The following is a 22,938-nucleotide window of genomic DNA, read 5'->3' as shown; positions in this document are numbered from 1 at the left end:
CTGGATCTCTACAGTGTCAGTATATGTGCTATGCATTGCCTCTTTGCCCAGGCCTGGGCATACTGGGCATGCCTCCTTCTGCTCACATGGGCAGGCACAGGTAGTTCCTCCTCTGAGTCACTCTGTGCCTGTGCTGGCCTGAGTAATGGTGGGGGGGCTGTGTGGCCTGTTCTGTGCTGTTCCTGCTGCAGCTGTTTCCGCAGGATCATATTGTGTAGCATGGCACATACTATGAACATTTGTGTACATGTAGCTGGAGAGTACTGCAATGCTCCACTGGATATGTCCAGGCAGTGGAACTGTGACTTGAGCATTTCAAACACACGCTCTATAATGATTCTGGTTTGTGCATGTGCCTCATTATGGAGTTCTTGTTCAGGTGTCTGTACATTTCTGAGGGGTGTCATCAGCCACGTCTCCAGTGAGTAGCATGCATCCCCCACTAGGTGGCCATATGGGATGTCCCCACTGGTAAATGACTGGTGCAGCTGTGTCATATGCTAGATGTGGGAGTCGTGATTGCTGCCAGCACACACATTCAAGTTAATGCCCTGGGCATCACACATGACCTGGCAGTTGATGGAGGGGAAGCCCTTGCAGTTTATGTAGACTCTACCCCGCTCACTGGGTGGTGCTTTGATGTGTATGTATGTGCAGTCTATAGCACCCACTACCTCAGGGTATTCTGCTATTTGGTGGAAGAGATGCATATTGCTGGTCAATGCCTCATGGGCATTGAAGAAATATATGTGCTCACTGGCATGTGCTGGCATGTCATCCAGGAACTGGTGGAATACCCTGGATGCTGATGCCTGTGAGATCCCCATGATATCCCCAGTTGCCCTTTGAAAGGTACCTCTGGCTAGTATTCTTAAGCCTATACATACCTTGGTACCCACTGAGATGGGTTCCCCACTGTTGGTTTTGTGTGTGAGTTGGGGCCGACACAGTTTAACAATTTTCTGTAGAATGCCCCTGTCCACCCTATAGTGCTCCACTATCTCCAGCTCGTGTAGCCCCTGGCAGGTTACCCTGGGTCTGTACACTCTTCTCCTCTTCCTCACTATGGGATGGTCGCCAGCATTCACATCCTCATCATCCTCAGCCTCTTGCACATATTGATGTAAGAGAGTGACAGCAGCCCCTAACATTTTGTTAGTTTTGTCAGGTAAAATTTCCCCATCTGTGTATACTGGTGGTGTAGAGTTTGTGGGAAAAACCAGACTGAAAGGTGTTTGCATAGTTTATAGTAGTGTGCTGGGCTGCTGCCTGTGTAATTGACTGATTCTGATACATTTCACCTGTCAGCTATGCTAGTTCTCCTTGATTGCCTTCCTACCAGGGGCGGCTCGTGGCATAGGGCTGCCGGACTGCAGCCCCCTCAAAAAGAAAAAAAGAAAGAAAAAGAAATGAAAAAATAAAAAAAATATTTTTTAAAATTATGACGCGGACCGCATAGACCGAGTCCCGCTTATCGGTTCATGCGCATGCTAATTCATGGACTTGACGCGCATAGACCGAGTCCCGGCTTATCGGTCTATGCGCATGCTCAGGGCCCGGCCGTCCCATAGGGGGACACAAGGAGCGCCTGTGCACCTTACAGTGCACAGACCCGCCAGGATTATGGGACGATCCGGACTGCAAGAGGAGCAGCAGGGACTCGGGACAGTGCCTCAGGGATCTCGTCAAGGCCGGGAAGGAGCATGTGGATCTCGCGGTCTTCAGTATTGCGGGAAGGATGTATGGATTGTAATGGACGTTAACTCTGGATGTATTCATTCAGGATTCAGGTAAGGTGCCTTTCAATTTACAATGTTTATTTTTCTTGTGTATGGTGCTTGTGCTTTACTGGAGTGTGTATGGTGCTTGTGCTTTACTGGAGTGTGTATGGTGCTTGTGCTTTACTGGAGTGTGTATGGTGCTTGTGCTTTACTGGAGTGTGTATGGTGCTTGTGCTTTACTGGAGTGTGTATGGTGCTTGTGCTTTACTGGAGTGTGTATGGTGCTTGTGCTTTACTGGAGTGTGTATGGTGCTTGTGCTTTACTGGAGTGTGTATGGTGCTTGTGCTTTACTGGAGTGTGTATGGTGCTTGTGCTTTACTGGAGTGTGTATGGTGCTTGTGCTTTACTGGAGTGTATGGTGCTTGTGCTTTACTGGAGTGTGTATGGTGCTTGTGCTTTACTGGAGTGTGTATGGTGCTTGTGCTTTACTGGAGTGTGTATGGTGCTTGTGCTTTACTGGAGTGTGTATGGTGCTTGTGCTTTACTGGAGTGTGTATGGTGCTTGTGCTTTACTGGAGTGTGTATGGTGCTTGTGCTTTACTGGAGTGTGTATGGTGCTTGTGCTTTACTGGAGTGTGTATGGTGCTTGTGCTTTACTGGAGTGTGTATGGTGCTTGTGCTTTACTGGAGTGTGTATGGTGCTTGTGCTACTGGAGTGTGTATGGTGCTTGTGCTTTACTGGAGTGTGTATGGTGCTTGTGCTTTACTGGAGTGTGTATGGTGCTTGTGCTTTACTGGAGTGTGTATGGTGCTTGTGCTTTACTAGTGTGTGTGTGTGTGTGTGTGTGTGTGTGTGTGTGTGTGTGTGTGTGTGTGTGTGTGTGTGTGTGTGTGTGTGTGTGTGTGTGTGTGTGTGTGTGTGTGTGTGTGTGTGTGTGTGTGTGTGTGTGTGTGTGTGTGTGTGTGTGTGTGTGTGTGTGTGTGTGTGAAAATGCCCCAGGTGCTTATGGTGGTGTGGTAGGGAATGCCTCAGGCTTGAACCCTGTACCCTGTATGCAGGTGTTAAAGACTTGAGTTCCTACCCACCACCATTTGTAAAAATTTCAGATTTTTACCTCATATTTGATCTGATCTGTTCCTCATAATATCTGTGGTTTGTAAATGTTGTAATGCTTGATATTTGATGGTGTAGTAGTAGCATTGTTGCCTCACAGCTGCAGGTTCTTGGGTTTGATTCTTGGCTGGGGTTCCTTCTTTGTGGGGTCTGTATCTTCTCCCTGTGTTTGTGTGGGTTTGCTTTTGTGCCTCCCATGTTACAAAGACATGTCTGCATTATTTCTTCCTGGGCCTCCGCTGAAAATTTGTTTATTTGTTCCAAGTCAGACTGTCCTGATTAAAAATGTTAAATAAAATTGATAGGCATTTGAATTTCAGACTTAAGGGTTTCTGAATGTTTAATTCCCTCGTATTTGATGGTGCAGTGGTAGTATTGTTGCCTCACAGCTATAGGTTTTCTGGTTTGATTCTTGGTTGGGGTGGCTTCTGTGTGAGTCTGCATCTCCTGCCTGTGTTTGTGTGGATTTGCTCTGGTGCCCTGCCATTTTACAAAGATGTGTCTGCAGTTTTAATCCTCGTCTCTGCTGAAAATTGTTTTTGTTCTGTCCGCAGTAAATTTGACAGGCATTTGAATTTCAGACTTCAGGTTTCTGAATGTTTAATTCCTTGCAGATTTGATGGTGCAGTGGTAGTATTGTTGCCTCACAGCTATAGGTTTTCTGGTTTGATTCTTGGTTGGGGTGGCTTCTGTGTGGAGTCTGCATCTCCTGCCTGTGTTTGTGTGGATTTGCTCTGGTGCCCTGCCATTTTACAAAGATGTGTCTGCAGTTTTAATCCTCATGCCTCTGCTGAAAATTGTTTTGTTCTGTCCGCAGTAAATTTGACAGGCATTTGAATTTCAGACTTCAGGTTTCTGAATGTTTAATTCCTTGCAGATTTGATGGTGCAGTGGTAGTATTGTTGCCTCACAGCTATAGGTTTTCTGGTTTGATTCTTGGTTGGGGTGGCTTCTGTGTGGAGTCTGCATCTCCTGCCTGTGTTTGTGTGGATTTGCTCTGGTGCCCTGCCATTTTACAAAGATGTGTCTGCAGTTTTAATCCCTCATCTCTTCTGAAAATTGTTTTTGTTCTGTCCGCAGTAAATTTGACAGGCATTTGAATTTCAGACTTCAGGTTTCTGAATGTTTAATTCCTTGCAGATTTGATGGTGCAGTGGTAGTATTGTTGCCTCACAGCTATAGGTTTTCTGGTTTGATTCTTGGTTGGGGTGGCTTCTGTGTGTGGAGTCTGCATCTCCTCCCTGTATTTGTGTGGATTTGCTCTGGTGCCCTGCCATTTTGCAAAGACGTGTCTGCAGTATTAATCCCTGCATCTCTGCTGAAAATTGTTTTGTTCTGTCCGCAGTAAAATTGACAGGCATTTGAATTTCAGACTTCAGGTTTCTGAATGTTTGATTCCTTGCAGATTTGATGGTGCAGTGGTAGTATTGTTGCCTCACAGCATAGGTTTTCTGGTTTGATTCTTGGTTGGGCTGGCTTTTGTGTGCAGTCTGCATCTCCTCCATGTGTTTGTGTGGATTTGCTCTGGTCCCCTGCCATTTTACAAAGACGTGTCTGCAGTTTTAATCCCTGCTGAAAATTGGTTTTGTTCTGTCCGCAGTAAAATTGACAGGCATTTGAATTTCAGACTTCAGGTTTCTGAATGTTTAATTCTTGCATAATTGATGGTGCGGTGGTAGTATTGTTGCCTCACAGCTATAGGTTTTCTGGTTTGATTCTTGGTTGGGGTGGCTTCTGTTTGGAGTCTGCATCTCCTGCCTGTGTTTGTGTGGATTTGCTCTGATGCCCTGCCATTTTACAAAGACGTGTCTGCAGTATTAATCCCTGCGTCTCTGCTGAAAATTGTTTTTGTTCTGTCCGGAGTAGAATTGACCGGCATTTGAATTTCAAACTTCATGTTCTTCAGAATACATAGTAGCACAACCTTTTTTTTCTAGCAATTTTCTAAGTTTATAAGATGAATATTTTAAATTTGTCCCTATTTTTGGGACTGTATTCCCCCATTATTGGCTTGGCCCAGGTTTTTGCTAAGGTTGACAGCTATGGCAAGAACTGAATTCACTGAATATGGACTGTAGAATTGTGCATATTTACTGATAAAGGTGCACTGTAGAATTGTGCATATTTACTGATAATGGTGGACTGTAGAATTGTGCATATTTACTAATAATGGTGGACTGTGGAATTGTGCATATTTACTAATAATGGTGGACTGTAGAATTGTGTATATTTACTAATAATGGTGGACTGTGGAAGTCTGAGTAGACTTTTTTTATGATAAATGTTCTCAACTGGGCAGTTTTGCCATTATGGGTGCATATGTTTTGTTTCATTGCTTACTGGAAAAATGTTCAAAACAAATTTAAAACACCCTCTAACAAGTGTACTGTATTGTACAAGGAATATAATTTTTAGTACAATGAGGAAGGTGTATCAAAGAGCACATGTATGTTTCATATGCAAGGCCTATGATTCAAAACAGCCCAAAATTAATCTTTATCTGCCACTGGCAAAATGTATTTTCTTTGAATGTGGGTTTCAATGAATGTGAGTTTCAAGGGCAGAGAAGTTTTAATGCTAAGTTTTCATTGTGAGACTGCATTGCTTTGTTTAACAGATTACTTAATGTTTGTGCTGTAAAATACAAAATAAAACTTTCAAATGAAGTCCAATCATTGAAGTAAAGCAGTATGCACATTAGTGTTTATGGTAAATGGAGTGAAATAGCCAAGTAATGGTTAATTGGAATGGCTGCAGAGGCTCCAGTTCAACCATTATTTTGTCAGGGGGAAGGGCAGCAAAACCCAGACAGGCCCAGCTGAACTATACCTCCCAACTGTCCAGATTTTCAAAGAATGAATAGATTTTTGCTTCTTATTTTTGGTTTGTTGTTCATAAAATTTGTAGTTTTAATTCCAAATGATTTGCCAGAAGTCACTAAATAATAAGTTTCAGACTTCATAACCTTCATAAAATGCATGTTAAAGTAAGAGCGTTCTATCAACTGTCTCAATTTATACAAGAGCAATTTTTAGTACTGTTTATATGTGCCCCAATATATTTGGCCTTTGTTCAGATTTACTGCATTAACAGGTTGAGAGGTACATGCAAATAAATTGCTTTATAGAATTAGGCATAGCAAACCTCTCAACTGTCCCCAATTTTTGGCTCAAAATGTTGCTCTTCCCCTAATAATCCCTCCGCAAAATAGCAATTTTGGAAGAAAACATGGAGGGTTTACAATTAAGAAAATAACTGTAATAATCAAAGTTATAGATTACTTGAAATGCATGATTCTTTTATTTTGTCAGCTGCTCAAGGTAGCAGTACTAATATTAAAGTGTCCCTTCTTTGACAGTAGAAGTTGTATTGTGTGTCTCATTTTATATTTTTGCATCACATTTTTGGTCCATTTTTCATAAATTGTGTTTTTTAAAATTAGTGACAAATCAACTAAAGACTGAAGCAAGGGTTGACAGCTGACATTTGAGTTTCAGATTTTATACCCCTTTCCAGAAAATTCATACTAATGCAAGACCTATTCTATTATCTTCTAAGTTTATTAGGAGCATAATATTTAAAAATTGTCCTTCTTGTTGTGCCTTTGTCCCCACTTCTGTGTGGTATGGCTTGTCCAGATTTTGCTCTTTGAAGTTGAGAGGTATGACAAATGTGTCAGGGCCAATACCAGGCCAGCCAGAGATTTCAAATTGTGACATGCTTGTTGCACCTCACTCCCATGTAGACTCTGGATGTCCAAGCAAGGCAAGGAGAAGTTGTATCTACCTGATGGGGAGGACACAACGTATAAGTACTACAGTGGCTTTTCATCTGTCCTGATTTTGCAGAATGGTCTGGTTTCATTGTCATATTTTTGCACTGTTGATTATGCTTATTACTCAAAGTGCCATGTTGCTCTGTGCTTCTAGTAGCAATGCTTTAATGACCATAAGGTAAGCTTGTCTGACATCGTAAGATGCAAGTAAGCTTTAATAAGACATATTGTTAAAGAATCAAGCCAACATTGAAAGCCTTTCTGTTGTTGCCATGCAGAGAATACTTGACTAGATAATGCATGCCTTGGGTATTAAAGGACAGGATTCCATTATTTTAAAAAAGCTCATTACACTTGTTGAGACTTCCAGTCATCTCTACAGGTTTACCCGTGAAACCAAACAGAATGCCAAATCATGTGTGGTCCATAACCTGTACAGTAATCCTTTACAATGTATCTTGAGCTTGTTTTGTTTGTTTTCATTTTTACTTTTATCATGTTTTCCCATGAAAGTTCGCTAAGTCAGCAGCAGGTCTTTTGGATAAGAAACATTTTTACAAGTGGGGGCATCACATAGATTTCTACTTTCAGCATGTTTTGGTACTTTTAATAAAAGCTGAATATATTATAATTAGAACTGCAGCAAGGAGAAGTTAGTTTGAGTTGAGTGCTTCTGGTTTTCTTATACTTGATTTTGACTGGCATTCCAGTAATGTATTTAAAAAGCAATTCTATTTTTTTCATGCCTCACAACCTTTTGTTTCCATCCAGATATTAAGTAAGCTGTCATGCAGCCAATGCATTGAAATATTTTTTATTCTCTACACTGTATTTTTTGGGTCTTGATTGGACTTTATAATGATGGTTTGCCACCCAGGGCAGCGTATTTAATTAAAGTTAGTTTTTTTTTGTGGTTTTGTGCATAGCTCCCCTTGTGGTTGACCACACCCTTCTCCTTTGACTCCTGCTCATTCAGCTTGGGCCTCCTGCAGCCCTGTGATTTGAAGTCACCAGCCTGCCACTGCTTCCTACTGCTGTTTTCCCTTCTTATTGCCTTCCCATTTAAGCCACGCAGCACTGGTGACATACCCACTGCTCAGATTTGAACAGTGCTGGCGCTATTTCCTGTTTTTTATTTTTTTATTTTTTGTTTAAAGCCCGCCGTGCTCAACAATGAGAGACACACCTCTCCTTAGCTTCTGCTTAGCTAAGGGCAAACACGGGCCTATAGAGCTCCATTATTGCTTATAGCATGCATGAGATACCCCCTTATGAGGTCATCCACCTCTTATACATTGGTGTTGCTTGCACCTACACGGTTGAGTGCAAGCTAACACTGAGAGGAAATCTGTAATTCAGTATCGTCCCTCATTTGCATAAACCAGAATGCTAATTCATAGTTACCACACTCACAGTGGGAAGCCTCTCCCCGCAAACCACTATAAATTTCTGGTATTGTTGTCTTATGCATGCCATCGACTATTATGGCAAATGCTAGCATTTAGAAATTGGCACAAAATAAAATATGAAATGAAATTAACTAAAAACTCTTGTTTACCAATGTTTTAACTTTGCACTGCTCAAATGCTTTCCTGCAGGGTATTAACAAGTCAAGTCATAACATTGCCGAAAAGCTAGTTTCTCTGAGGATAAAAAGGACAGTTGAAACTAATGAATGACTTAGCTGTTGTGAGTACAATTGCAATTTGAGAAGGAATCTGCCTAACACCTCTGAAGCTTCCTGTAAGCACCCTCCCCCAACCCCTGCAGCCATAGTTGGGACATGCCCATAAAGCCAGACTGAAAATGTAAACAAAGACTAGAATCAAAACAAAAAAATCCCTGGGATTGTCCCTTTAAACCAATTCACACTAAAAATCCAGAGAGTTCTAATAGGGTACTTGAGTACAAAACACCACATACATACTGTCCCAGATGACTATGCATGCCCCTTTAGAGAGGGTACATCAGATGTGACAGTGAAGTCTTCACATAAATAAGATAGCCATATTGCTCTTTGACAGACACTGCTGCCCAACAAGCCTCATCAGTAATCAGGCAGAAATAATGCTATAGGTGCTCTTTTCATATATCAACTACCCCTCAAAAAATGGTAGATACTTTTCTGTACACTTCTGATTTCTCATTGATAAGCGAATGAAAAACATATGGCTAACGTTCAACTTTCAGCTTTTAGACACACACACACATTGCCCTCAACAAGCCTTATTCTTTTTGATAGTGATGATGTGATGACAGTAACAGCACCACATGTTAGACTGTGTGTTAAATTTATAGTTGTAAACATTTTGCCAATAAGCATTGAAACAGAACACATGAACCAATAATGACAAAACTACCCAATTCAGAACATTTCAACCATAAATGGTCACTCATACTTATGTCATTAAAATCCACCAATGTCAGTCAATATGCACAATCTCTGCAGAAGTAAAACATCATCTAAATAATTCCACATTAAAGAAATCTGCAACTAATGAAAAGTTGCTGCTAGCAAACAATTTTATATTTCAGTGTTTCATCTAGAAATCAATGCATGCTGCCCTTGAAGAATTGATTGCCTATGTTACGTTAAAAAATGGTAAATTGGTAATATTCCAATAGGAAATGGATGGCAAACTGAAAACAGGTTAATAGTAACTAGGCATCATAGGAGGACATACTCAGGACTGCAGCACCCTACCCCATTAAAATACAATACAGTATGAGCTTGAGCAATCCATCTATATGCTGTGGGAGTATAGCCCACACCCACCCACAGCCTTCTAGATCAATATACAAGTATGCTTTGAACAGAGGAGTCTTACCTCAGTTAAAGGTTAAAGCTGAGTGGAAAAAAAATGGAACTTAATGTGCTGCAGTTGGATTAGAGAAAACTCAGAGCAAACACCAACCGGACCCGTGCTTTGCCTGGGGCTTTTCAGCATACAATCCAAATGACTTCTTTATAATTCAAATTCCATGTGTGCAGAAGGCAGTAGACAGACATAAACAACAGTCATAAAGACACTGTTTTCATCTTCTGCACCCGGATGCAAAGGGTTACTGATATACTTAAATAGCATTTTCCTTTCTTCCGGATAGTGTCCCTTAATTCCGGACAGTCCGGAAGAATTCTGGATGGTTGGCAACCCTATGTCAGACATGGGCTTCATTTCTGTAAGTGTAGGAGCATGCCCAGTATGACCTTCTGTATTGAGTGTGTGAATCCATGCCAAGTAGGGTTGTACTCCAGTCCAGAGGTTGGTGTTCTACACCTACAGCTTGCAAACTGTTTCTATAGGAGATCTATAGATAGGTTGACAATATGGAGTCACAATGGGTGAAATATAGGGGGATACTGTAACTATTTCTGTCTGTGCTGCTTGTGTTACATAGCTGGTGTTAGCAGAGATATTCAGACATATGTACTGTTTTACTCTGTGATGTATTATGTCATCAACTACTGACAGATATAATTATTTGCTCACAGTTATTTACTGGGAAATACAAGATGAATGAAACTGACTCCAGTATTGTGGGCCACAGCCTACACATTCTTGCACACTCCTGCCATTCTGGAGGGGTAGCTACAGACACTTACTGATGGATCTGTGTAAGTGGTCCAGCATCTTGGTAGTATGGTGGCTGGTGATCCCCTTCTTGTACATATATCGACTTAACAGAATGGCCATATCCTGCTGTGGCCAAAACTCTCAGCTGTACAGATTCACCTAGGTTACCCAGGGGCAGGGCTCATATATCTGGTCAGTTCCCCTTCACATTGTGGTTTACAAGCAGGTTTGTAGCCACCCATTAATGGGTTTGCAGACAGGAGTAGTATGGGCACATATCAGAGTTTCAGACTTTACACACCATGATGTCCATGCTTCTACACCCCCCTCTGTTATTCTCTCCTCTTCCTAACATTATGTGAGCAATATCTGAGAAGTATCCCTATAGCTGGCCCTTCATCCCAATGGTATTTATGGATTGGTCAACAGTTCTTGCAGTAGGACATGGGGGGGCATGGTACTGGGATTTGTCAACATGGCCTTGCATTTGTGTTCTGTTGACTGTGTTAGGTTGTTAGTTAGGACCCCATGAGATACCATACATTGGCACTATGGGTGAGGCACAGGCCTTTGACAGACGACTGTAGGCTATTTGGTAGTGATGCAGGCCATCTGTAGCAGACCAGTGCATTCTGTCACTCCTACAGTCCCAGGCTGTGAGCCACTGAATTCCCCTGGGGTGACAGGGTAAGTTTGCGAGGTGTTACTGGCAATACTTCCTGTCCATATTGAGCCATTGTTCTGGATGCAGGCAGGGTGCTGCTTACATTTAAGGACACACCTGCATAGGACACCTCTTCAGCATGCTGCATTCTGTGGGTATTCCCATACAGAAGTGGGGTCATACTGTACTCATTCCCAACAGCAAGGATATGACCTGTGATAAACCTGTGGCTGATGGTGGGGTGAGCTGAGTGCATGTGTAATATGGAAGCTACTTGCAGCTGACTCACAGATATACCTGGGACATTCCCCTTTTGCTGCTTTGTGTGGGGACATAGGCAGTCTTGCATTACTTCATAACTGTGCCTTTTGTGGTTTGCCAGTGATTGGCCAAACTACACCAGTATTTCATACTACACAGACAACTAATGTGCTGCTAACCTGTATGTACAATTCCAAAGTTGTGTGCAGTTGACAGTTACATTATATGCACTCTGTCTAGGGTACTTCCACCTGTGTACTGTGTGTATGTATGGGCCCACATTCATGGCTTGTCCATCTTTCAGATGGTGACAGATATTGACATCTGGACAGTGAGTATGGATGACTGCTGACATGGGTATTGCTGAGAAGCATTGTGATTGGCACTTCAGTTGTCGGAACATGTTCCTATCAACCACAGTACTGCCCATAGGCCACTGAGACACAACCCTCCATGCCTACATGCTGACCACTTCCAGACAATATTGAACACACAACAACCTAACACATAGACCCCTGCATATTGTACACATGCAACAATCTATCCTGTAGATTGAGCCAGCACGGGCAATCCATGCTCCACTGATATTACTCCTCACACTTACATGTTACTGCATTTCTACATAGGATTGTGGGCGGGGGGGGCACACCTGATGACTTTAAACATTTACTATGACTGTACTGGTATTTCAGGTACTTTGATGGCTTCCATTTCATATTCTATTCTGACCTATCATGCAGACTGGAGGCATATCAGTAGAGTACAGATCTTAGGTTTTATTGACCTACATTTCAGTTTCAGACCTCTTACCCTTCACAGCTAACATACAACTGCCAGACCTGTTGCAGTCTGTCTGTGTAGGTCAGGAGGGGGCTGTTCTCCATTGCCATCATTTGGAGGCCTTAGCCCAGCCTTTCTTTATGGTCATCTACACCTGTCCTGCTGGCTGAGGCTGGTGGTGGTGGGTATATGAGCCTCACTGATGTGCATGTGTGTGTCCTATGGACACCCACAGTTATTTGGGCCACCACATGTACTGCGGTGGGATTTGTCACCTTGCCTAGTACAGCCTAGTATGCTGACACCAGTATTTGTTATGGATTTCATGCTGCCCATATACGTGTCCACTATCTGCTGCCATCCCATTCAGCAGCCACCCAATTCCCTTGCATGCTCGCGTCCATACCATAGATACAACTATCAGAACATACTACTCCATTCAGTAATTGATATGAAGAATGACTTACCTTGTGGCTGGGCCAGTATTGAGGACTGTGCTGGAGGGCTGACTATGTCGGATGCACATAGTACACTCCCTATATATGGTAAAGCACAAGTAGTGTCATGTTTGGCATCCCTTTTACTGTATGTGCGAGTCAGAGAGAGGTGTCATTCCCTAGATCTCTACCGTGTCAGTGTATGTGCTATGCATTGCCTCTTTGCCTAGGCCTGGGCATACTGGGCATGCCTCCTTCTGCCTACATGAGCAGGCTCAGGTAGTTCCTCCTCCAAGTCACTCTGTGCCTGTGATGGCCTTGGCATTGGTGGGGTGGGGGTGGGGGGCTGTGTGGCCTTGCCCTGTGCTTTTCCTGCTGCAGCTGTTTCCACAGGATCACATTTTGTAGCATGGCACATACTATGAACATTTGTGTACATGTAGCTGGAGAGTACTGCAATGCTCCACTGGATATGTCCAGGCAGTGGAACTGTGACTTGAACATCTCAAACACACGCTCTATAATGATTCTGGTTTGTGCATGTGCCTCATTATGGAGTTCTTGTTTAGGTGTCTGTACATTTCTGAGGGGTGTCATCAGCCACGGCTCCAGTGAGTAGCATGCATCCCCCACTAGGTGGCCATATGGGATGTCCCCACTGGCAAATGACTGGTGCAGCTCTGTCATATGCCAGATGTGGGAGTCGTGATAGCTGCCAGCACACACATTCAAGTTAATGCCCTGGGCATCACACAGGACCTGGCAGTTGATGGAGGGGAAGCCCTTGCAGTTTATGTAGACTCTACCCCGCTCACCGGGTGGTGCTTTGATGTGTATGTGCGTGCAGTCTATAGCACCCACTACCTCAGGGTATTCTGCTATTTGGTGGAAGAGACGCATATTGCTGGTCAACGCCTCATGGGCGTTGAAGAAATATATGTGCTCACTGGCATGTGCTGACATGGCATCCAGGAACTGGTGGAGTACCCTGGATGCTGATGCCTGTGAGATCCCCATGATATCCCCAGTTGCCCTTTGGAAGGTACCTCTGGCTAGTATTCTTAAGCCTATACATACCTTGGTATCCACTGCGATGGGTTCCCCACTGTTGGTTCTGTGTGTGAGGTGAGGCCGGCACAGCTCAACAATTTTTGTAGAATGCCCCAGTCCACCCTATAGTGCTCCACTATCTCCAGCTCATGTAGCCCCTGGCAGGTTACCCTGGGTCTGTACACTGTTCTCCTCCTCCTCACTATGGGATGGTAGCCAGCATTCACATCCTCACCACCCTTAGCCTCTTGTCATATTGATGTAAGAGAGTGACAGCAGCCCCTAACATTTTGTTAGTTTTGTCAGGTAAAATTTCCCCATCTGTGTACACCGGTGGCGTAGATTTTGTGGGAAAAAACAGACTGAAAGGTGTTTGCATAGTTTATAGTAGTGTGCTGGGCTGCTGCTGTGTAATTGGCTGATTCTGATACATTTCACCTGTCATCTATGCTAGTTCTCCTTGATTGCCTTCCCAGTGCTGCTTTCCCTTCTTATTGCCTTCCCATTTAAGCCGTGTGGCACTCCGCACATACCCACTGCTCAGATTTGAACAGTGCTGCTATTTCCTGTGTTTTTATTTTTTTTTAATTTTTTTGTTTAAAGCTCAACAATGTGAGACACACCCCCTTCCTTAGCTTTGCTTAGCTAAGGGCAAACACGGGCCATAGAGCTCCATTAAGCTTATAGCATGCATGAGACATCCCCTTATGAGGTCATCCACCTCTTATACAATGATGTTGCTGCACCTACACTGAGAGGAAATCTGTGATTCAGTATCAGTCCCCTCATTTACATAAACCAGAATGCTAATTCATAGTTACCACACTCACACTGAGCCTTCCCCCTTAGCAACCACTATACCCTGGTATTGTTGTCTTATGCATGCCATTGACTATTATGGCAAAATGCTGATTTGGGTAGAAAAGCTTATTTCCCCCTTTTTTTTATTTTCGTGGAGATCCTGTTTGCACACCGCTGCCCTACACTTAAACGGCTGATATCGGCCAAAAAAAATAAACTTGTTTTTTATAAAATTGCAACTATTTTTCATGCCAATGGGCATATATTTGGCCATTGGCATGCCTACTACATTGAATACATTATTTTTTTTGAGCTGTCATGCCTCCATTTTGTAATTTGCAGAAATGTATTCGGTTAGTAACCGAATACATTTCTGCAGGTTACACTATTCCTACACAGAAGCCTGCCTGCTTCCTGGATCGCTAATTCACCTAATTTGCATGGTTTTCACCAGCAAATGAGGTAATTAGCATATAACAGTGGTGTCAATGCAGGAATAGTGTAGGAGCGCTTGTGCACTTCCCTGGAGATCAATCCTGGATCGCTCATCGGCCATATTGCGTGCAACAGCTCTTGCACTATTCCTGCAGCTCTTGCACTATTCCTGCACTCCGTGCAGAGCTTGCTGAATCTGGGGGATTCACTGGTAGCATAAAGTAACTGTTCAAGGTTCAAATCCGGAATGTCCCAAACCAAACATTAAACAAAAAGAACTGTCTCAAGGAACCATAGAAATACGCAGATAAAATCTTTATTGAACCACATTGAGCCTCCAAGTTTCTGCTACACGCTTTCTGAAGTTATTTCACATGAGAACAAAAACCTAACATCTTAAATGATAGTCACTTAATCAATTTCCTAATTAATATCAATTAATCAAGTGCATTTATAATAAAGTATAAAAGGTATAGGGGATAAAAACATCAACATGTTATATATCACTATTTCATCCAAAATACGTCATTTTTAATATTAGCTTCACACTATTAACAACATTCAGTCCAGGACTTCTATCAACTCTTAACCTTTTATCCATTTATATTCCATATGTTCAGTTTTTGGTGTTAAATCTCCACCCTCAAGCTTATGAAAAGTTGTCAAAGTACCATAAATGTAAAGGAGTGTGTCTCATATGTTTCATTTGTATTCTTGTATAGTGCATTACTACTAATTTTCCTTCTTATTTCTGACAAATGGTCATGTATCTGTTCTTTCAGCTTCGATTAATTTTTACCAAAGTAGAAAGGTGAATTATTACAGATGGAAATGTACACTACATTCATGGTGTTACAGTCTGAGTATGTATTAGTACCATATACACACACTTTGTAACTAGATGACTAAATGTATTAATTCTAAATATCTATTTACAAGAAGTACAATCTTTACAGAAGAACGTACCCTTCCTCTAACTACATCTTATACTTTAGTCATGTTCTGTTCCTTATAACATAGTTTTTGTTTCAAATTCGTAGATTTTTAATGACTAAAATAAGGTTCCTCATTTATATATTTCCACTCCTCAACACTATTTAAAATATGCCAATGTCTCTGTATAACCTAACTTTGTCTGTATGTTTATTATATGACAATATTAGTTTCAGTCTTCATTTACCACCAGATTTCTTACACATTGGTAATCCATCTGAAAAAATTAGTTTACTTATACTCTGTGGAGAAGGCATAATATACATCTTATCTTCTCTTAAGCCAGTTTCATTATAGCCCCTGCTCAACATCATTCATATTTAATCTAGATGTTCATAGCATCTCTCCTTTAGATATATTGTTAAAAATAAATCTCAGATGTATACTTGATCTATGTAAATATGCATTCTTCTTAGTGCCACATGTTCTTTCTAATCTTATGTCCAAGAATTTTTTAGTATTGGATTAGTAAACCTTTTTAAATAAAAAAAAAATCCCAAAATATGTCCCAAACATTATTAGACAGATATACACCCAAATAAGTGTGCAAGTGAGTTATCATTGCTTGTTTTTTATAAGTAAAGGGCATTGCATGTCATCAGAGTTATTGAGAGGAAAGAAGAAGCTTTTATGCTAGATAAGTGTAAGATCAGAGAGACGACCAAATCCCTTTAGTGTGTTTAAGATAACGGTAAGCAGTTGGTCGGATATCTCACCCAAATCACACCGTCATCTGTAAACGATGACAAGGAGTAGGCAGTCAAATCATTGACCTTGATGACAGCTTCCTGGCTGCTGATGTACACAGGTAGATAGTGTCTCAATCTTAAGGACAAATAAAAGAGGGGGGAGTGGGGGGCCTTGACACGTTCCATGTTGCAAAGTGAAAGGAGATGAACTAATTCCATTTATCACTAACTGGGTTGGGGGGAGGTATATAAAATCTTGCAGGATGCCAGGATGCTTTCTTGAATTACATAAGCCTTCATGGCTGCCTGTAAGAGGTTCCATTCCAGGAAATCAAATTCCTTCTTGAAGTCAAGTAAAACACACCTAGCAGCTCTTTTTGTACCTTACTAAACTGAGCTATATTTGACCAATACTACACCAATTCCAGGCTCTCTTGCCTGCATTTAAAAAAGTTCTCTTGCAAAGGATGAATCAGGATGGGGAGGATTCCGTCCAGCCTACTTGCTAAAATTTTGGAGTACAGCTTTGTTTCTGTTTGAAGGAGGGTGATCGAGTGATATTGCATAGTGGACTGTGCATCCTGCCCCAGTTTAGGGAAAAAAAACACAAAAAAACAATTACGGCTAGTTAGAACAAGGCCAGAAAGGCACCCAAACCTTCAACTTCCTGAAATAATACCCATAACTCTTTGACTAATAACTCTGAGGTAGGCTGAATAGATATCTGCTAGGATACCATCTGGAGTAGGAATTTTCCAATCAGGATAGATATGATGGCTCTGGTCACTTCACCTCAGGTGATAGGCCTGTCTAGTAATTCCAGCTCCTGATGGGATACTTGTGGTAGTGACAGATTGTTAAGAATTCGGAACATTGGGCTATATTAGACTGAGCTCTCAAAGAGTAAATATATTTAGAGGTATTGGCCAACATCTCATTAATAGATTTAGAGGTACTGGCCAACATCTCATTAATAGATTTAGCGGTACTGGCCAACATCTCATTAATAGGTTTAGAGGTACTTGTAGAGGTACTGCCCAACATCTCATTAATAGATTTAGAGGTACTGGCCAACATCTCATTAATAGGTTTAGAGGTACTGGCCAACATCTCATTAAAAGATTTAGAGGTAATAGCCAACATCTCTTTAATAGGTTTAGAGGTACTGGCCAACATCTCATTAATAGGTTTAGAGATACTGGCCAACATCTCATTAATAGATTTAGAGGTACTGGCCAACATCTCATTAACAGATTTAGAGGTACTTGTAGAGGTACTGCCCAACATCTCATTAATAGATTTAGAGGTACTGGCCAACATCTCATTAATAGGTTTAGAGGTACTGGCCAACATCTCATTAATAGATTTAGAGGTAATAGCCAACATCTCTTTAATAGGTTTAGAGGTACTGGCCAACATCTCATTAACAGATTTAGAGGTACTGGCCAACATCTCATTAACAGATTTAGAGGTACTGGCCAACATCTCATTAATAGGTTTAGAGGTACTGGCCAACATCTCATTAATAGGTTTAGAGATACTGGCCAACATCTCATTAATAGATTTAGAGGTACTGGCCAACATCTCATTAATAGATTTAGAAGTACTGGCCAACATCTCATTAATAGGTTTAGAGGTACTGGCCAACATCTCATTAATAGGTGTAGAGGTACTGGCCAACATCTCATTAATAGGTTTAGAGATACTGGCCAACATCTCATTAACAGATTTAGAGATACTGGCCAACATCTCATTAATTAAATAAATGTTGTGGTGAGGAACTGCTGCTGTATCATGTAGTGCTAAAATATGACATATTCTTCAGTTCCTTTAACCTTTGTGCTAAGAATTTAGGGAAGTTATACTCATGGCCTGTGCCTCTCATTTCTCTAATCTCTCTACTTCTGTTGCCAATATGATACTCTTGAGTTTCTTCCTACATTGTTCAATCTTCAGCCTTGATTCATGCACCATAGCTACTTATAAAGCTCCTCCCACCTTCTCTAACTACGCTCTCTTTCCTTGATCTAAGTCTATTCATCATCTTCTCCCTGACATGTGTTTGAACTGCCCACTTGACAAACGGCTTGAATTTTCCCCAGCTGCATCTCCTATTCCTATCCGGAGAATGTGCTGTTTCAAGCTCTCTTCCATCTGATGGACCAAATTATAGCTTTTTAAAATTAAACAATCCAGTCTCCAAGCATTGTCTCTTCTACCCCTGAATGTTTAGTAATACGGTGTTGTGATCAGAGAGAGAGAGACGGAGGCAGAGAGATGTTCACATGATAAAATTTCTTAGACAAGAGAGTAATTCATAAATATGTAGTCTAAATGACTAGCTATTTCAGGTTTAGGGGCCAAAAAACAGTGAAATCCTGCCCCCCCCCCCAGGTGTGTAACCCTCCAAGTATCAGTCAGAAGCTGATCTTTAGTAAAGTTTCTGACAACAGATGTTAGATTAGGTAAGCAATGCCTGCGTGCTGGGATTCTGTCCATCAGGGGATCAAGTGCCACTTTGAAATCCCCACACAAGCATTGTACAGCAACTCTTATATGCCTTTTCTATCATCTTAAACTGATTAAAGGCTTCAAGGGAATCTGTATTTGGACATTAACATTTAGCCAACACATGTTGCTCTTACATATGCAGATTTTAAGAATAAACCATCTCTCATTCTTGTCTGAATTTGGACAATAAAGACCAGTTTAGGGAGCAGTGAATTAAGATCAGTGCTTCTTTCTTCCCCATTCAAGGTAATTTGCCACACATCAACCCTGCCATCTTTGAGAGACCATTTTGACAGAGGTGTTCTTCAGCTTAGTTTTCTATGAAAAAAAATCACCTTTGGGACTTGTTTTTTTTTTAAAAAGTAACATATGCTGCCAGTTTATGCATGGTGGATAAAGCCCCTGAAGTTCTCTGAGAGTATTCTGATTGATGAGTTACCTATATTAGTTGCTCCTGGATGTGATTGTACTGGAATCTAAGAAATGTGCCTACTACTAGATTATATGCATGTATGTAACACAATACACACAAGATGCTATTAAAAGAGAAACTACTGCAGTGCTAAAGAACAAGAACAACCAAGCAGATAATACCACATCCCAAGGCAGGCAGTCAGAGACATTGAAACAGAGGGCAATGATCACTGACCTAAAAGGAATTGCTCCCTCACTAACTCACCATGAGAAAGAGCCCCTCTCCCTGGGATAGTGTATCAATCTGTAGCCAAAACAATTCCTGAATCCAAGGCTGATGCAGTAATATTAACATCATTTCCTGAAAGAGATAGAGAGAGAGAGAGAAAATAAGGAAAAAGGGAGAAGGGGTGGGGGAGAAGAGGGAATAGTGCCACACAGTAAATGGCACTGTATCCAAAGTTAATACATAATTACCCCAAATAACAAACATTATATCATCATGAGCTGTAGTAAAAAGCATAAAAAATTACAAAATAAGGATGTCAGGTTGAAGATATGTTCCCCAAAGAGACGGAATCTTCCATAGGGCAAATGAGATTATTGGCTCCTAGTACATTCTCAAGGTCCTCTAGGGTGGAGTGGGGTGGGATTTTATTTATTTATTTGTAGTTTGTTAACCGGGAAAGTCCATTAAGCTATAGTGAGCCTTTCTTCAATAGAGGCCTGGGGAGAAAAGCTCTAAGTACGTACAAAAATATATTGGCAGTTAATACAATTATTAAAACAAGAAATTGTAGTAAAAACAGTAACTGAGATTTTACACATTTTTTACACAGAATGACACAGTTGTTACACAATTTAAACAATATTAACGTTTCTTGAGGAATTAATAGATGGAAAGGGATTTTATGGAGAGATTGGAGGAGACAAAACAGTAGAAGAACAATAGGGGAAAGCTAGAGCTTATGAGATGTGTAGTATGATTGCAAGATGGATGTAGAGGATGTTTAGGAGGGGTGGGAGCAGGAGCATTCCCAGGAAGAGGAGAGATTAGAGTGGAGAAGGCTCTTAAAGGCAGGAAGATTTTGGGTCATCTGCATATGGGGAGGAAGTGAGTTCCATTTTCATGCAAGAGAGAAGGCTAATAGAGACTGGCCAGGAGTATGTAGGGGTTTATACAGTTCAAATAGGCTCTGATTATTGGATCTGAGAGGACTGCCAGGAAGGTGGATGGTGAGGATGGAGGAAAGGGCAGGGCAGTGGGAAGGGTTGAAAATAAGTTAATGGGCAGCAGAAAGTTGAATGAAAGATTGATGTTTGGTGAGCTCTAACTAATTCATTGCATGAAAAAAGATGCAGTGGTGAGAGGAAGATTTGATATTTGTAGCAAACTTTGAGATTTTATTTTTAGCAGGATGCCAGCTTAGCTTTGAAGGTTGGTGAGAATATGTGCCCCGTATAAGAGAGAGGGGAGGAGGTAAGTGGTAGAGAGGGTAAGCCTAGATGAGGAGGTTAAGTAGTGGTAGAGCATACCGATTTTCTGGTGGGTTTTCTTGATGTTGGCTTGAAGGTGAATGTCAGATTTTAGATGTTCATCGATAAAGACTCTGAGAAGCTTGGTGTGGGGGACTACTTCAATAGGAGTCATGTTTTGGCTTTTTATAGAGAAAGAGTTTTTTGTCTTCTGCATAGTTCTTAGAAGGGAAAAATAATAATTTTAGTTTTAGTTGCATTAAGGGCTAGATGGTTATTTAGCATCCAGTTCTCAGCACTACTAAAGGCTGCTTGTGTTATTTGCATAAGTTTAGGGACAGAATCAGCTGAGCAGATGATAGTAGAGTAATCTGCATATTGGACAAGTTTAGTATTAAGGATGCAATGATGGATGTCATTAATGAAGATAATGAATAGTAAAGGGCCTAGGACAGACCCTTGGGGCACTCCTGTGAGAGTGTCAAGGAAAGAAGGAAGAGGTACACTTGTTCCATTTAATGGCCTGTTGCCTATTTGAAAGGTAACTGGAAAACCAATTGATAGTTGAGGAAGAGAGGTTAAGGAGTGAGAGCTTTGACAATAATAAGTTGTGGAAAATGGTATTGAAGGCTTTTGATAAGTCTAAGAACAGAGAGGATGCAACGTTATCAGAGTCTTGGGCATGGTTGATAATGTCGAGGAAAGATAAGACAGCTGTGGAGGTACCATGGTGGGGTATGAAACCGTGTTGTGTAGGGGACAGGAGGTTACTGTCTAGGAGTAAGGATAGAAGTTGTTGGTCAATACATTTTTCAAGTATTTTATAGATAGGGGAGAGTATGGTTATGGGGCAGAAGTTGGGGGAGTCATTGTTGTTGTCTCCCTTGTGTAGCGGGATGATGAATAGTTTTTTCCGAAGGAGGGGTACATAAGATTCTTGGATAGAACGGTTAATGAGAATGCAGATGGGAAGGGCTATGCTGTCAGCAGCTAACTTTAGAAAGTTTAATGGTAGGTTATTAGGGGCATTAGAGCAAGGTGTTAATTTACTGAAAAGTTTTTTAACAGTGTTGACAAGGATAGGTTTGAGGGAGAATGGAGGGGGGAAGGTGGAATTAGTGGCAGAGGGAGAGGGGTTGGTGGACAGAGGGGCAGAAGAGGGAGGGTGATGGTGGAATTGGTGGCAGAGGGAGAGGGGTTGGTGGAGAGAGGGGCAGAAGAGGTTAATGAATTCACATGGAAAGATGTGGTGAGTTTGGCTATAGAGTCAATGAAGAAGTAGTTAAAGGTGGTGGCTATGGTATGATCAGGAGCAGTAGGGTCAGGACGGGGGTTGTCTTTTCTGCCAGGTTTGAAAAGGGCAGTGATACTACTGCAGAATTTCTTGGGGTTAGATTTATAATTGTTTTAGAGCTTTGAATAATAGGACCTACGATTGGAGCCAATACATTTTTTTTACTCTGTGATGAATTCATAGCCATCATTGCCATGATCTTCCAGATCCTGAAGCATAACAAACCTGTTGTGAGTGCTAACAGAGGATGATAGGTTGTGACTGGAATGATCACTGGTTCCAGATGTAGAAGGAACTATTTTAGATGATGGGGTAGATTTCAACTTCTTTTATACTGGGACCTTCAGGAGGGAAATAGGGGATCCTCTTTCCACATGTCTTTTATCTCTCACTCTAGAAGTTGTATCCATCTCACAAAGGTCTGTGCAAGGAGAGCATCACTGAAGTTGTTTATGCCATCTGGGTTGTAAAAAGGATGTTTGTTGCCTCTTCCTATCAATAAAAAGGGTGACAGGAAGGCATAGTTGACAACCCATATCCCTCAACTTTCTAATAAAAGGAACCACGGACTTTCTCTTATTGAAGAGTATTCACAGTCTAGTGCTAAACATATGCAAGAGACAGCTAACGTTAGGTTTCTGCCAAGTCCTTTGGACTTTCTGAGGGCACCTTCCCTGTCACTGTAGTCCAGAAAATAGATGATTAAAGGTCTTCACAAATTACTGGATTGCATTTTCACAGCCACACTGTGTGCCCATTCAGTTAAAGGCTGGGAGAAAAGTTTAAGCACTTTCGTTTTTTCTTTCCTAATGAACTCAACAGGATTGTTTTCCTCCTTATCATGTGTGAGACCAATTATGCAGAAATTACTCCTCCAAATCCTTTCATTTGTAAGGTAGTCAGTTGTACAGAGTGCATGACAACCAAGTCTCCCTGCTAATGTTGAC

Source organism: Protopterus annectens, chromosome 11.part0, assembly GCF_019279795.1.
Source record: "Protopterus annectens isolate FY-2018-M chromosome 11.part0, PAN1.0, whole genome shotgun sequence".
Taxonomy (NCBI): Eukaryota; Metazoa; Chordata; order Ceratodontiformes; family Protopteridae; genus Protopterus; species Protopterus annectens.
Note: the sequence above shows the minus strand (reverse complement) of the source record.